Consider the following 14,351-nt stretch of genomic DNA (forward strand, 5'->3'; position numbering starts at 1 on the left):
TGGGGTACCAATCCTTGCAATATATTATATTGAATAAATGGTTCCCACACTTGAAAGAAAGAAATCCCTAGATCTATTTCTAATATACGTAATTATTTTGGCCATTGATGCATATTCCCAAAGTTTGAGATGCTAGTCATCTAAAGTTAGAATCAAATTTGTTGTCCAACAGGAAGCATAAAGGATTCTTGCCACCGTTATCATATATAAAGAAAGTTCTGTATGTTTTGCAGGAATATGTGGTTTAGTAAAATTGAACATGAACATTTCCGGAAGAAAGGGGAAGTTTATATGCAAAATTTGCTGCATCTTGGAATGTATTGTTTCTTCTGGAATCCTTGATTACCTGCAGGGGTTTCTCTGAAGGCAACCTGATGATGAAAGGCTTCCTCCAATGATAGAAAGAGTTGAAGGGGGAATCATTACTTTGAATTTATTGAGCATATGAGATGTAGAAACAAGCTGCAAATTAAGATTCCCTGCCTAGCCCAGCTATAATTGGATAACTTTGGAAGGTACAGCTGCTTCTTTGCTTCTGTAATTCTCTGCCCTGGGATGTGGTGATGGCCACAAGCTTGGATGGCTTTAAACAGGGCTTAGACAAACTCATGGAGAACAGATCTATCAGTGGCTGCTAGTGTGAAGGCTATAGGCCATCTCCAGCCTCAGAGGCAAGATGCCTCTCCATACCAGTTGCAGGAGAGCAAAAGCAAGAGAGAGGGCATGCCCTCAGCTCTTGCCTGTGGGCTTCTCAGAAGCATCTGGTGGGTCACTGTGTGAAACAGGATGCTGGACTAGACAGGCCTTGGGACTGATCCAGCAGGGCTCTTCTTATGTTCTTAACCCTTTTTCCCCACCTGCACACACTATGCCACCTTAAGTGGTGCAGCGGGGAAATGCTTGACTAACAAGAAGGTTGCTAGTTCGAATCCCCGCTGGTACTATATTGTATTCTACCAAAGAAAACCACAGGGCTCTGTTGGTGCCAGGAATCAAAATCGACTTGATGGCACACTTTACCTGCACACACTATGACCTCATACCAGTGAACTGTCTCCTGAAGCTGCTTCGCCTCTATGCTGAGACATCTGTTAAAGAGCATTGCTACGCTTCTGTTGCAACTCTGATTGGGTATTGCTCTGCCCAAGGCCATAGGCCTAGGCAGAGTAATCTAGCCCTAATCTGTTTACTTGGAGGTTAGTCGTACAGTGTTCAGTGGTGTTACTCCCATGTGTAACAACTGCAGCCTCCTTCAGGGAAGAAATTAGTTCTTTCTGAGCACGTAAGAAAGCTTTAGGCGTGCAGTGATCAAATAACTGATCAAAATTCTTGCATGCCAGGAAAAGACATAATTGTGCCCGGCATGACTCTCGCCAAAAGCTGGGAAAGTAAGACTAAGAGTCAAACTGCATGTTAAAAGAAATGTCTGAGCGCTTATGTCTGATTAGTGCTTGGGTTCTCCAGTGTCTATAGCTATCGTGAGGGGGGCAGATCAAAGCACGGGCAGGAGCGATCTGCTGTGGGGCTGCTATTTACATGATTAAAGTACAGAAGAGTTAAATGCATGCTGCTTGTAGTGTTTAATGTGACGCTTGGTCTCCAAAAGAGGAATACTTTAAAGGTTGGGTGAATCATGTTATGAATATAAAATGTCTACAATCAGGTTCAGGCTGGAAGAATGGATGTAGTCCTGCCATTGGAGACTCAGCAGGGTTCCCAGTGGGATTTGGCAATGGTGGCTGTAGACAGCAAGAGTTGCAGCCCAACATCTGAGGAACCCCCGGTCTGTCGTACTAGGCATATAGCTTTGGCCCTTGAACTACAGTTCTCATCATCCCCAGCTGTTGTGGCCAATAGTTGGGTGCGATGGGTGTTGTAGTCCAACTAATTGAGCAAAGAGGCACCTTTTTAAAGTGGCGATTCTCTTTATTGAGCAGGGGGAGAGCAGCTAGCCCTATCCATCCCCAGCACAGCATCCCTCCAGTGGCTGTTGCTGGTGTCTATCTTATGTTTCTTTTTTAGATAGTGAGCCCTTTGGGGGACAGAGAACAATTTTATTTATATCTGTGTAAACGCTTTGGGAACTTTTGTTGAAAAGCAGTATATAAATGTATTTGTATTTGTATGGAGGGGGTGGCTTCAGCTGTGCAGCCCTGCTTTAAATGGTTGAATAAGCAGGTAAGCTTGAAAGCAGTGATTGAGCTCTGGTATCCTGTGTCTGCTAGCTGATTGAAGCATTTTTTTTTTTACTCCTCTCCTTCATGGTCTTTGACAAACTCTCTTCCACAGAAGCCAGAGCTGGACGAGCGGGGCTTAGCCTGGAAGCCCCGGAGAAGGCCCTGCAGCTGGAGGAGAGGGTGAACCAGGTCCTGCTGGATCTGCACAAGCTGGCAACAGAGGAGGGAGACCCCCATGTGTGAGTGTATTAAGGTCCAGTTTTGCATGGCATGGCCAGGAAGCTAGACATAGTCTAATGAAGTCCTTTCCCAGAGTGTGTGGTGTGAACTGCTACTGTGCTTTGATCTAAAAGTACATGGGAGCCCAAAGTACCTAGCCACAGGTGAGGCTGCCCTTGGCAACAATGCATGCCTCCTTAAAAGAAGTCTTTGAATGTGGATAGTTCTGCATCTGGTGCAATTGGATCAGTCAACTCCATCCTTGGCAGAGATGCCACTCTGAAAAGGGCGGAGTTGAATGAGCCGGTTCTGCCAGATGCCAAAATATCTGCATCGGATGGCCTCGGAGAGGGCAGACCCAAAACAGACTTGCAGTGAGCAGGCTTTACACGACACTTGCTCCTTCAGTGGACACCTGGGTGTTCCTAAATTTGCACACTATATTGGGATCTCTCCTATATGTAAAAAAGCTAAAATGTATTTTCAGCTGTTAGCACAGCTGAAAGTGTCTCTGGGAAATCTAGGGCTGTGCTAAACACTTGTGTAACAGGTGAATGTTAGTGATGTGAAAGCTAGAATTCCTGGGATGGGGGTGGAACTTCCTATGAAACCTCCTAAATGGTCATTTCTGTGTTCTACCTAGAGCACCTTGCTCATGAGGCAAGGCCTCACTTTTAGTCTGGAAAAAAGACGACTGAGGAGAGACATGATAGAGGCTTATAAAACCATGCATGGTGTGTAGAAAGAGATATTTTTCTCTCTCGCTCTCACATAACGCTAGAACCAAGAGTCATCTCATGAAATTGCCAAAAAATTTAGGACCAAAAAAGGAAGTACTTTTTCACACAATGCACAATCAACTTGTGGAATTCTCTGCCACAAGATGTGGTGACAATCAGCAACTAGGATGGCTTTAAGAGGGGTTTGGATAAATTCATGGAGGTCTATCAATGGCTACTAGTCAGAGGGCTATAGGCCACCTCCAGCCTCAAAGGCAGGATGCTTCTGAGTCCCAGTTGCAGGGGAGGAACAGCAGGAGGGAGGGCATGCCCTCAACTCCTGCCTGTGGCTTCCCGCGGCATCTGGTGGGCCACTGTGTGAAATAGGATGCTGGACTAGATGGGCCTCCTTGGGCTTGATCCAGCAGGGCTGTTCTTATGTTCTTAAGGCAGTTTGCTACATTTCGGTGTAGGAGGGAAGGTTGCCAGCAGCATCCTCTTCTCTTCTTGTGCTTCTTGCAAGCTTTGAAAGGAGTGCGAGGAGAGGTGCTCCTTTCAAAGCCTGCAGGGGTCAAGTCAGTCCCACAAACTGCTCTTATGGGTGGGGGGTGGGGGTGGCATCCTGCTGCCATCCCAATAATGCACCACCTGAGGTGACTGTCTCACCCAGTGGAGCTCTTTGGACTGGACTTCTGGGCAGAGGTCCAGTCCCCGGCAGCCCCACGGGTGGGGGGTGGGCTCCAAATGCTGGCCTGGGGACTTCCAAATGCTGAGTTGCCCACTAATCTAAGTGGCAGGATTGTCCGTGCAAAATATGATATCTCTCGGCAAGTCAGTAGGAAGTATTTTATTCAGAATATCTTCTAAATAATAATGAATGAATGAATGAATGAATGAATGAATAAAAAGAGTTTCCAGCTTTCCCTGAGCATGCTCTGGTGTGACGTAATAGTGCATTGCAGCTTCTCTGGCAGCAGTGGGGTGGGGGACCCAAAAGGCCTTTAGGTCTAGGTTCCAAAATTACCTAGGCACACCTCTGGTCACACCTTGCCTCATGAAAGGGCTGCCCCTGGGCAGACGTGGCAGTATGAGTCAGCAGGACCAGCAGATACTGTTCCATGTCCCAAGCACACCCTGCATGGATATGTGGGAAAGTGAATGAATGGGCAGTTGCAGAGCCAATACTTGCCACTAGATGGCTCTGTGTACCCTTTTAGAGTATCCAAGGCAGAGCTTTCCTTTGTAGGTCCTGGCAGGGTGAGTATTGGTTTGTAGAGCAGACATTGGAATCTTTGTTGAGGATGGATGGGGAGCACCAGGAGCACTTGTGCTGTCCCACCTTCTATGCATACAGCAGCATGGATCCTACATCCATCCAGTTGTATGTGCACAGGGCTTTCCCCCCACAATTGGGGCTCCTGGGTAACACAGAGGTCATATGAAGTGTGGCAAATTTTGTTTCCACATCTCTTTAATTTCATCGGAATGTTGGATGTATCCACTCAGTCAACCCCAGATTTGATTAAGCTTAGATTCAGATTATTGTCCTGTTGGGGGGAAAAAATGACGATTTTTGTTCAGATGTACTATAGCGTAACCTCTGGTTGTTGGACTGAGCCCTAGTGAAACCAGGGAGAGAGTAAAAAATTAATTAATTAATTATTTTTGCAGAGAAGAAAGTTCTTTTTCCCGTGTCATGCTCTTTCCCCCAAATATCCACTAACTTCTGACCTTTAAAATAGATCATGTCTGCTCTCCCCCGGTGGGATATGTGACCAGCATAAAAAAGGAGCATATTACTCACACTGTCCTTCTGGTTTGCCTGGCATGCTGGAGTTCTCTTTGCAGAATTTAATACTTTATATTTGATATAAAAATACTGCCAACTTCTCAGCCAGCTTTGGGGAAAATGGAACAAGGTGAGATAGATTCATCGTGGACAGATCTTTCAGTAGCCATAAAGGGAAAATACATCACTATAGACACAATATGCAAGACAGAGTAGAGAAAGAGAATCATATATATGTTCTTCTGAACTCCCAGAGGTATCCATTGGGCTACTCTTTAAACAAAATGCTGGACTAGAGATGAGCCTTGGTTTGATTCATCAAAGGAATTATTACGGTGGAGAACAGATGATCCATATTATACCCCAGCTCTCTACAGATTTAGTGTCTTTCCCCTTTGGAAATGTTTGTCCATGCAAACTTTGTGAATTAGCAACAGGCTGGGCCACATACAGAGCACATTGCAGCCTTAGTGAGGAAAATCACAATTGGAAGAACTTTGTAGGTAGATAAAAGTAACTACACTATCATCTGCATCCCTGAGCATTAGTATGATGAAAAACACAATCTCAGTTCATCTCTGTTTATCACCTCTACCATTGGGTTTCTTTACCCAGAATCAAATAATTTAAGATTTGGAAATGGCAGTGGAGGTCTTCTAGTCCAACTGAAAAAATCACCTAGTCCTTAGTGTAGGATTCTGCTAAAGCATACCTGATGGCAATCTAGTCTCTGTTTGGAATCTCCAGCGGAGGAGAGCCTATCACTGCGTGGGGAAAATTGTTCCATAGTTGAGTAGCATTTACAATCTGGAAATTCCTCCGCGTCTCTATCCTGAATCTGCTTCCTTAAAATTTCAACCCACTGATTTTTGTACTTAAACTTCTGCACTATTTTCTATGTGGCAACTCAAGAAAACAAAACCCTGTTTGGATTCAGCAATATGCAAGAGCATAAAAAAAAAGAATCCAAATATAATATATGAATATTTTAATATAGTGATAAATTTGTATGGTTTAAGAACACTGTCCAACTATACAAATTTTTTTGTAAAACTGGATCAATATAACTATACATCTCAACAAAACTAATACAAAATGGTTGAGATACTCTCCATATTAAATCCAATAGTTCATTTCAGAATTGCCGATTAAATGGGAGAAGTGTGAATAAATGTCCCCAGTATTGTGCTTCAGTTGGAAGATGAAGCATCGTATCGTGATCTTGCCAGCATCTGATCTCTCCTGTGTTGTTGCCAGACGCTTTTCAACTGTATCAAGTCTTCTTCAATAGCAAGCATAAAATACCTGTATCAAATTTTAATATGAGCATAGATATATGTAAGTATAATGTTTAACAAAATATCACTATAAGTTGAGGCAAAATATGCAGAGTGAACTATCTTGATGAGGGCTAGTAACATATAACTCCTGCTAACTGGCAAAGAGGCACCTTTTAAATGTGATTCTCTTTATTTAGCAGGGGGAGAGTAACTGGCCCTCTCCACCCCCAGCACAGTACCTCCAGTGACTGTTGCTGGTGTCTGTCTTATGTTTCTTTTAGATTTTGAGCCCTTTGGGGACAGGGATCCATCTTATTTATTTATTTATTATTTATCTGTGTAAACTGCCCTGAGCCATTTTTGGAAGGGTGGTATAGAAATTGAAATAATAATAATAATAATAATAATAATAATAATAATAGCGATATAGCAATGGAGTTTGAACTAGACAAGTGTGCTGCATTAATAACGAACAGAGGAAAAATAAGAAAAACAGAAGGAATAGAGCTGCCCAATGGAAGCAACATCAAGAACCTGGAAGAGAAAGAACATTATGGTCAATGACAAATGGTCAATAACGAGAAACTATTCAATACCAATGAAAGAAAACAGGCCTACAAAAAAAGAACAAGTCAAAACCGAGCAGAAAAATGGAAAAAGAAGCCACTGCATGGTCAATATTTGCACAATATAAATGGAAAATCAGACATCACCAAGACCTGGCAATGGCTGAAGAATGGCAACTTGAAGAAAGAAACAGAGGGTTTAATACTGGCTGCACAAGAATAGGCACTAAGAGCAAATGCAACAAGAGCAAATATATTCTATATTCTGCGACGATATCTATAATAACAGCTACAACACTGATAATAAAATTCAGCCTTTCCAGGTCCTTGGGAAGGACTCAATGTCTGGATAAAACAAACCAGTCAATAACACCTGTCTGACTGTGTAAACAAGAAATAATAGTTGTAGAAAATATTATGGGACTTCCGATTACAAACAGACAAACATCTGCCACACAATACACCAGAGATAACTGTAGCCAAGAAGAAAGAAAAACAAGTCAAAATAATCGACATAGCAATACCAGGGGATAGCAGAATAGAAGAAAAAGAAATAGAAAAAACAACAAAATACAAAGATCTACAAATTGAAATTGAAAGGCTGTGGCAGAAAAAGACCAAAATAATCCCAGTAGTAATTGGCGCCCTGGGTGCAGTTCCAAAAGACCTTGAAGAGCACCTCAACACCATAGGGGCCACAGAAATCACTATCAGCCAATTACCAAAAGCAGCTTTACTGGGAACAGCCTACATTTTGTGGCGATACCTATAATAATAACAACAGTATTGATAATAAAATTCAGCCATCTCAGGTCCTTGGGAAAGACTTGATGTCTGGATAAAACAAACCAGTCAATAACACCTGAAGAAAGACTCTCAAGTACTAAGTGAACACTTGGAGAATCCAGTTATTGCCCAGAAAATCCAGAAGCTCATGGATGTTGGTTTGGTTGCGATTTGCTTATGATTCTGACTCGGAGCCCTCTCGGAGCTGGGAGCAGGGGCGTAACTATAATAGGGCAAGGAGAGACAGTTGTCTGGGGGCCCATTGCCTTGCCCCCCCCAACATAAGTCACATGACTGACTTCCCCAGCCGTACACCTGCCTGGGCTTCCTTCAGTTGTATTCATCCTCTGAAATTGAGGTGAATGTTAAGACCCGGAGCTACCAGAACAGCATGTCTTTCTCTAGTACCTTTAAATGGTTTGCATTGTCCACAATTTACAAAACCTTTAAAAAAATAATTTAGGCTGATGTTCTATTGTGGCACATAAGATATAGATTAGATTAGATTAGATTAGATTAGATTAGATTAGATTAGATTAGATTAGATATTAAAATTTTACTATGCTTTTTGTTACCACTATTCAGCCTCATTTAAGATTTCTTTACTTCATGAGCTGAGCTTCAGTGAGTGGGGGGCCCATTTTAAAATCGTGTCTCTGGGCCCACGCCAACCTTGCTACGCCCCTGGCTGGGAGTCCCTCGGAGCTGGGACTTTTGGATGCTGGCAGCATGCTCCAAGGTTGCATTACCTTTGTTGGAGGCAGAGACCTACTTGTACAGTTGAGTGGTGGGTCAGTCTCTCTCTTATATGAAGTGTCTTGTAGAGGGTACTGCATCTAAATGAGCGCAGCCTTCATGAATCAGCTGCTGTGTGGGTTTGCATAGAAGTCCCATGAGTACTGGCAAAATGAACATGGTTTTGTGCATGAATTCCCAAACCATTAGTTGTAGAGTAACAGTTCTCACCATGAAGACTTGACTCTCTAAAAAGGCCAAGAGTCTCTGCAAAATGAACGTGGTTTTGTGCATGAATTCCCAAACCATAAGCTGTAGAGTAACAGTTCTCACCATGAAGACTTGACTCTTTAAAAAAGCCAAGGGTCCCTGTAAGCTGATGATGTCCACCCATAGGTGAGAATGTCTGGTACATCCTGGCATGAGACTGCCTCCTTGACATTTGCTTCTGGATATTTCTGCATCTGTTGTGAATGGATTATTTGCTTCCAGTGCAGAGGTACGGTAGTTGGCTACTCTTGCAGGAGGGCTGCAGCAGTATTTTTCAGTAAGTGACCTTCTACTAGGCACATGCTGCTATCCTTATGCACTTGAGAAGTATCTCACTTTGGGTGCAAGCATAACACTTTCTTTACACCATGTATGAGTTATTTTACAATTGGCAGTGTAATCCTGCCTTGTGGCATTTCTTTCCCTCTAACTTTGCATATAAATAAACACAACTATAACAATGAATTAATAAATGTGCACTTTAAAGTTTATATTTCTTAACCCAAACAACATAATTTGCAAAATAAAATGATTTACAGAGACTTGCTCAGTCTGAAACTGAAGTTTTTGTTGTTGTGAATGGCTTGTTTGTGTTGGAGATGGAGTTCTAGTGCATCAACTTTGTGCACCAACTAATGACCACTAGGTTCTCTGCTCTATGACCCCTGATATGACTCTTCAGGTATTTCCTGTTGAGGATCAGAATCCCCTCCTTTCCTCTTAGAGAGCAGATGGAAACATCTCTCTCTCTCTCTCCCTACCTATTCATTAGGGATGTGCACTAATCAATTTTTTCATTTCAATTTGTACCCAAATTGAATCACCCCGGATTTGTTTTGGGTCCATATCTCCCCACCCCCAAATCACCCCAGATTTGATTTGTACCCAAATTTTCTGAATCTGAATCGATTCAGATTTTAAAAAGGGTCCCAGGGCCAGGCCACAAAATGGAGGTCCGAATCTCCGAATTTTTCAGGTCTGAATCTGGGGCGATTTGTTTTGTACCCGAATCTGGGCAATTGAGGACAGGAGTGATTTGTTTTGTCTACAAATCACCCGAATTGGCCAGATTCAGGTACAGATCATTTTGTACCCGAATCATTTTGCACATCCCTACTATTCATTATGTAGTTCTAGAGATTGGGATTAAGTTAAGTCTTTCCTATCCAAAGTGTACTTCACCTAGGATTTATTCTACATGAATCTCCATGTGTCTTCTCTAAATAGCTGCAACACCTAAACTCTGTAACTGGAGTAGGTGCCTTCCCCAGTGCTCTGCTGATTATCCGCTGGGGGTAAAAATTAACAACCCCCAACAGCCTGAGAGTGCTTTCTTGGCTGTGGGGTTGAGATACAGTCGGTTCTTGCTGTCCCCAATTCTTAAAGCCTGGAAGTAGTAAATATAGGCTTAGCAAACAACCAGCCCACGGGAGCTCTCTAGCCAGGCAAGGACCTTCTTCTGCAGGCCTCTCGATCCTCTCATGATTGTCCCTTTTTAACCATATATGGCAGTCCCTATTCAACATGCAGCCCCTGCTGGACAAATCTATATAACCTAATGCTTTAAGTTTTAAAGGTTAAAAGGTTACACAAGAATGTGGCATGCCTTCCATTTTCACTCTGGAAAGTGTCTCTGCCACCTGGAAAATAGCATAGATCTGGGAGAGCACAGCTGAGTCTTTGGCTTATTCAGCATGTGAAGTACTACTTCAGCTGTTTCCGTATGAAGAGTTCAGAACTCTAAGAACAAACAAACAAAAATCTCCCTTAGAGAGAGAGAGCGCACGCAGATGTACGTTTTGTGGCAGAGGCCACTTTTGGGAGGTGTATTGAAAAGGGTGTTGCAATAGCTACTACTGTTCCCCTCCACCTAAGGAGGAGGTTGTCTTGTGCTCCAGGACATCCTGGTGAATAAATAGTGAATAACCAGGTGAATAACATGGATCTGAAACAAGTTGGAGTATTGGCTGATTCTGTACCTGTCAGGAAAATAGATGGGAACAGAAGAACTTTGAGCAAGCTGGAATTGCCTTCTGTTCCTGCCAGCACTTCCAATTAACTGTATCATGTTCTAAATTTTAGAATCGGCTTTACCATGTTTCTGTTGTGGAAAAACATGTTCGCTTGCTATTTGTTCTTGTTCATGAGCAAATCAGTTGTATAAAAAGAAATCTCATGAGTTAGATCAACTTTCAAGTTGCTTCTAAGGAACTAGGAATTCTAGAGGCATAATATCTGTATATTTTCCCCAAATGTCTCCTCAAGTTCATTGGGGCTTGAAGATGCTACTGAAAACCAGCATTGCCTCTAACTGCAGCTGGAGGTTACTGGAGTTGTAGTCCAACAGCTGGAGATCCTTGTTTTGGACACCCCTGCATTGGATCTCTGCTACTTTACCAGAAAGGTTGCACAACAGGAAAAAATCATGAATCCAGCTGATGGTGATCAGAATGATTACCTGGAAAATGCGAAGCCTTCAAAGAAAAGGGAGAGATGTGAGAGGTTCTGTACATCACAGAAACTAATGAAAATCCTGCATACAAACAAACCAGGGCAAAAATAATTTAATGGAGGTAGTCACTTACGACCTATTGAACCAAAGCTAAATCATGTGGAGTACAGACTGTACTATCAGCACTCTTTAATTATGTTAAGGGGCTCTTTAATTTAGAAAAAAGACGACTGCGGGGAGACATGATAGAGGTCTATAAAATCATGCATGGTGTGGAGAAAGTAGATAGAGAAAAATTCTTCTGCCTCTCACACAACACTAGAACCAGGGGTCACCCCGTGAAATTGATTGCCGGGAAATCTAGGACCAACAAATGGAGGTACTTTTTCACACAACACATAATCAACTTGTGGAATTCTAACAGTAGAAGTAACAGCAGAATGGAGGGCATGCCCTCAACTCCTGCTTGTGGCTTCCAGCAGCAACTGGTGGGCCACTGTGTGAAACAGGATGCTGGACTAGATGGGCCTTGGGCCTAATCCACCAGGGCTGTTCTTATGTTCTTAAGAATCATGTTAAACTGCTATCGAGGTTTATCCAGGCTAATAAATCATCTCTACTTTCATTAGCTCTCATCTTCTAATCTTATATCGCATCTTATTAATGGTAAACATTTATCATTGAGGTTTCAATATTATTATTATTTTAAATGCAACTCCCCCACAGAAACCAGAGCAGGGTGTGTAGGGCAGGGGTGGGGAACCTTGGCCCTCCAGCTGTTTTTGAACTACAACTCCCACCATCCCCAGTGGCTGGGGATGATGGGAGTTGTACTTCAAAAACAGCTGGAGGGCCAAGGTTCCCCACCCCTGGTGTAGGGGAACAGCCTGGAAACCCTGGAGAGGGCCCCACACTTAGAAAAGGTGAACCAGGTGCTGCTGGGTCTGCACAAGCTGGCAGTGGCAAAGGGAGACTATCATGCGAATCTTCAAGGGATGCTGTGATTGTGGACATTGTCAAGATTCTTGGTATTCCTAAAATAGCAAGTCCTGTACTTTGAGATGTGAACTTCTGTGGCACATAGAAGTTGAGCTTAAGGCTCAAGTTGAGCTCCCTGTACCCCAGGGAGGTTGCATGCCACAATTTAGCAAGCTCAACAAGGGGGCAGGGTGAGATCAGCTTGCAGGGTGAGGGAGGCAGCTCACTGTAGCTTGCCTCAAGTGATCCAGTGGCATGTATCACTTACACATCTTCTGAGCACCTCCCCTGAGGTGCAAGCAAAGCATGTGCCTTACACCTTCCTTCACAAAGATCTCTTGCACAGATCTGGGGAACAGTGGCTTAGAGCAGGGATTCTCAGCATTGAGTCCCAGAGGTTATTGGACTTCAGCTCCCAGCCCCAGTGGCCTTTGGTTGGGGATTATGGGAGTTGAAGTTCAATACCATCTGGGGACCCATTAAGAACCCCTGGCTTAGTTTAGCCTAGATCCCAGAGATGCAAAGTCTTTTAGATGTTGCATATTGCCTTATGGGAAGTTCAGAGGAATGGAAAGTCTCCAAAGCCTGCCACTTTGCAAGTGACACCATTAATTCTGAAGCGTCTATTACTGCAAAATTGCCTTTCAAAGCACAAGTCCGGTATGGTCTATAAACTCTGTGATTGCTAACTTCATGGAGGCCTTGCATTAGTTTCTGAATTGTAGTTGCTGTGGTTTCTAAAGGTTAATAGAAAAGGCAAGACAATCATAGACTTGTCAAGTTGGAAGGGATCGTGGGTGTCTTCTAATCCAACTCCTTTCTTGGGTGTGAGAAATTGCTAGATGTCTGTGCCACTTCTGTTTCATAACCACTGCATTTGCCATGACAGAGGAGCCTAATACTCAGGTTTTGGTTTTTTGGTGTGTGTGTTTTTTTACAAACTGCAGGTGTTCACAAAAACTAATCCAAACTTTGCAAGGCAATGATCAGTCTGCAACTTTGATATGGTTGTGTTTGCCTTCCGGCTGTGGGACTTCCTGGAGTCAGAATACCTGGAGGAGCAGGTGAAGGCCCTCAAGAAGCTGGGACACCACCTCACCAACCTGCAGCACCTGGGAGCAGGGGCGTAGCAAGGTTGGAGTGGGCCCAGAGACAAGATTTTAAAATGGGCCCCCCCCACAAAGTCCAGGGCCTCCACACACCCCAGGCCCCCAAGGATTTAAGTCTGATATTCCAAAATAAGTATGCTGCCTGCAAATACATTTCACTGAATACACACACACACGTCACAATATATAGTGATATACATTGAGTACTATACATTTGTATTACTTTTAATGCCTAGAACACACTAGAAAGATGAATTATTAAAATGGGCCCCTCGCTGCAGATTAGCAAAGGAGACTTTCAACCATGCAGGGTGAACCTATGTTTGTTTTCCCAGAATTCTGAACAAATTCAGTCAAGTTTGATTGCAGGAGGTTTTTCACAGGAGGCTTTTAAAGCCCTTTAAGACACATCTCCTCTGGAATGGAGGTGCTGCATTCACATGTTGGCCAGATTTACCCTGAAGTCCCTGCAAGTTATTGGGGAGCAGTTCACACACATGAAAAATAAAATAAAAGCACCACACATGCTTCACAGTTCTCACTCAGACCTTCTGGGTTGCAAAACAACTTGAACATAAGTGCATTTATAAATGAATGAATGAATGAATAAATAAAATTAATAAAATACTGTTCCAGAAGTTTTTGCAATTTTCTGCCATGAAACAAGCCACTTATAGGACTTTTTAGATAGTTTTTTTAAGTCAGCAAATTTTCCAAGCTGTTTCAAAATAAATATTCAGAGACTTCTCGGTCCCTCCCCCCCCATATCCAAGCCCTATGGCAAGCAGATCCCTATATATGGGGGGCGGGAAAGGTAACCACAAAAAGGAGTTCACACTCTACCTGGCAAATGCTGGTCTGGGTTAAGCAGGGCAGCAAGGGGTCTTCTGCTGCAGAGAACACTCTGGCTGCCTCCTCCTTCCTGGCTGGCTTGGGCCCTACTCGAGTTCAGGCTTCACTGCGGCCTACACGGAGGCCTCCGTGGAAGCCCCGCCCACCTGCCGATCAGGTGAGAGGCGGGAGAAAAGGAGCTCTTGGCAGCTTGCCTGCTGCTTCGATTTTGGGCCAGCAGAACAAGCAGGAGAGACGGCGAAGAGGGCAAGTGGCTGAGAGGCTATGGGGCTGGGCAGGGGGCAATGGGGAGTCACATGAGGTGCCTCTGGGGTGCCCCTCCAGGCAGTGGGGCCCCCAGACAACTGTCTCCCCTTGCCCTATCATTGTTACGCGCCTGCCTGGGAGTGCCCCAGAGCAGCACGGGAGAGGATCTTTGA

The 14,351-nt window shown here is 43.6% G+C and overlaps 1 pseudogene; it reads left to right on the forward strand.

Annotated features, from left to right (window-relative positions):
* Positions 1 to 14,351, forward strand: part of LOC128326411 (ferritin heavy chain A-like) — a 29,332-nt pseudogene extending 14,981 nt beyond the window's left edge.

Source organism: Hemicordylus capensis, chromosome 5 (assembly GCF_027244095.1).
Source record: "Hemicordylus capensis ecotype Gifberg chromosome 5, rHemCap1.1.pri, whole genome shotgun sequence".
NCBI classification, from domain to species: Eukaryota; Metazoa; Chordata; class Lepidosauria; order Squamata; family Cordylidae; genus Hemicordylus; species Hemicordylus capensis.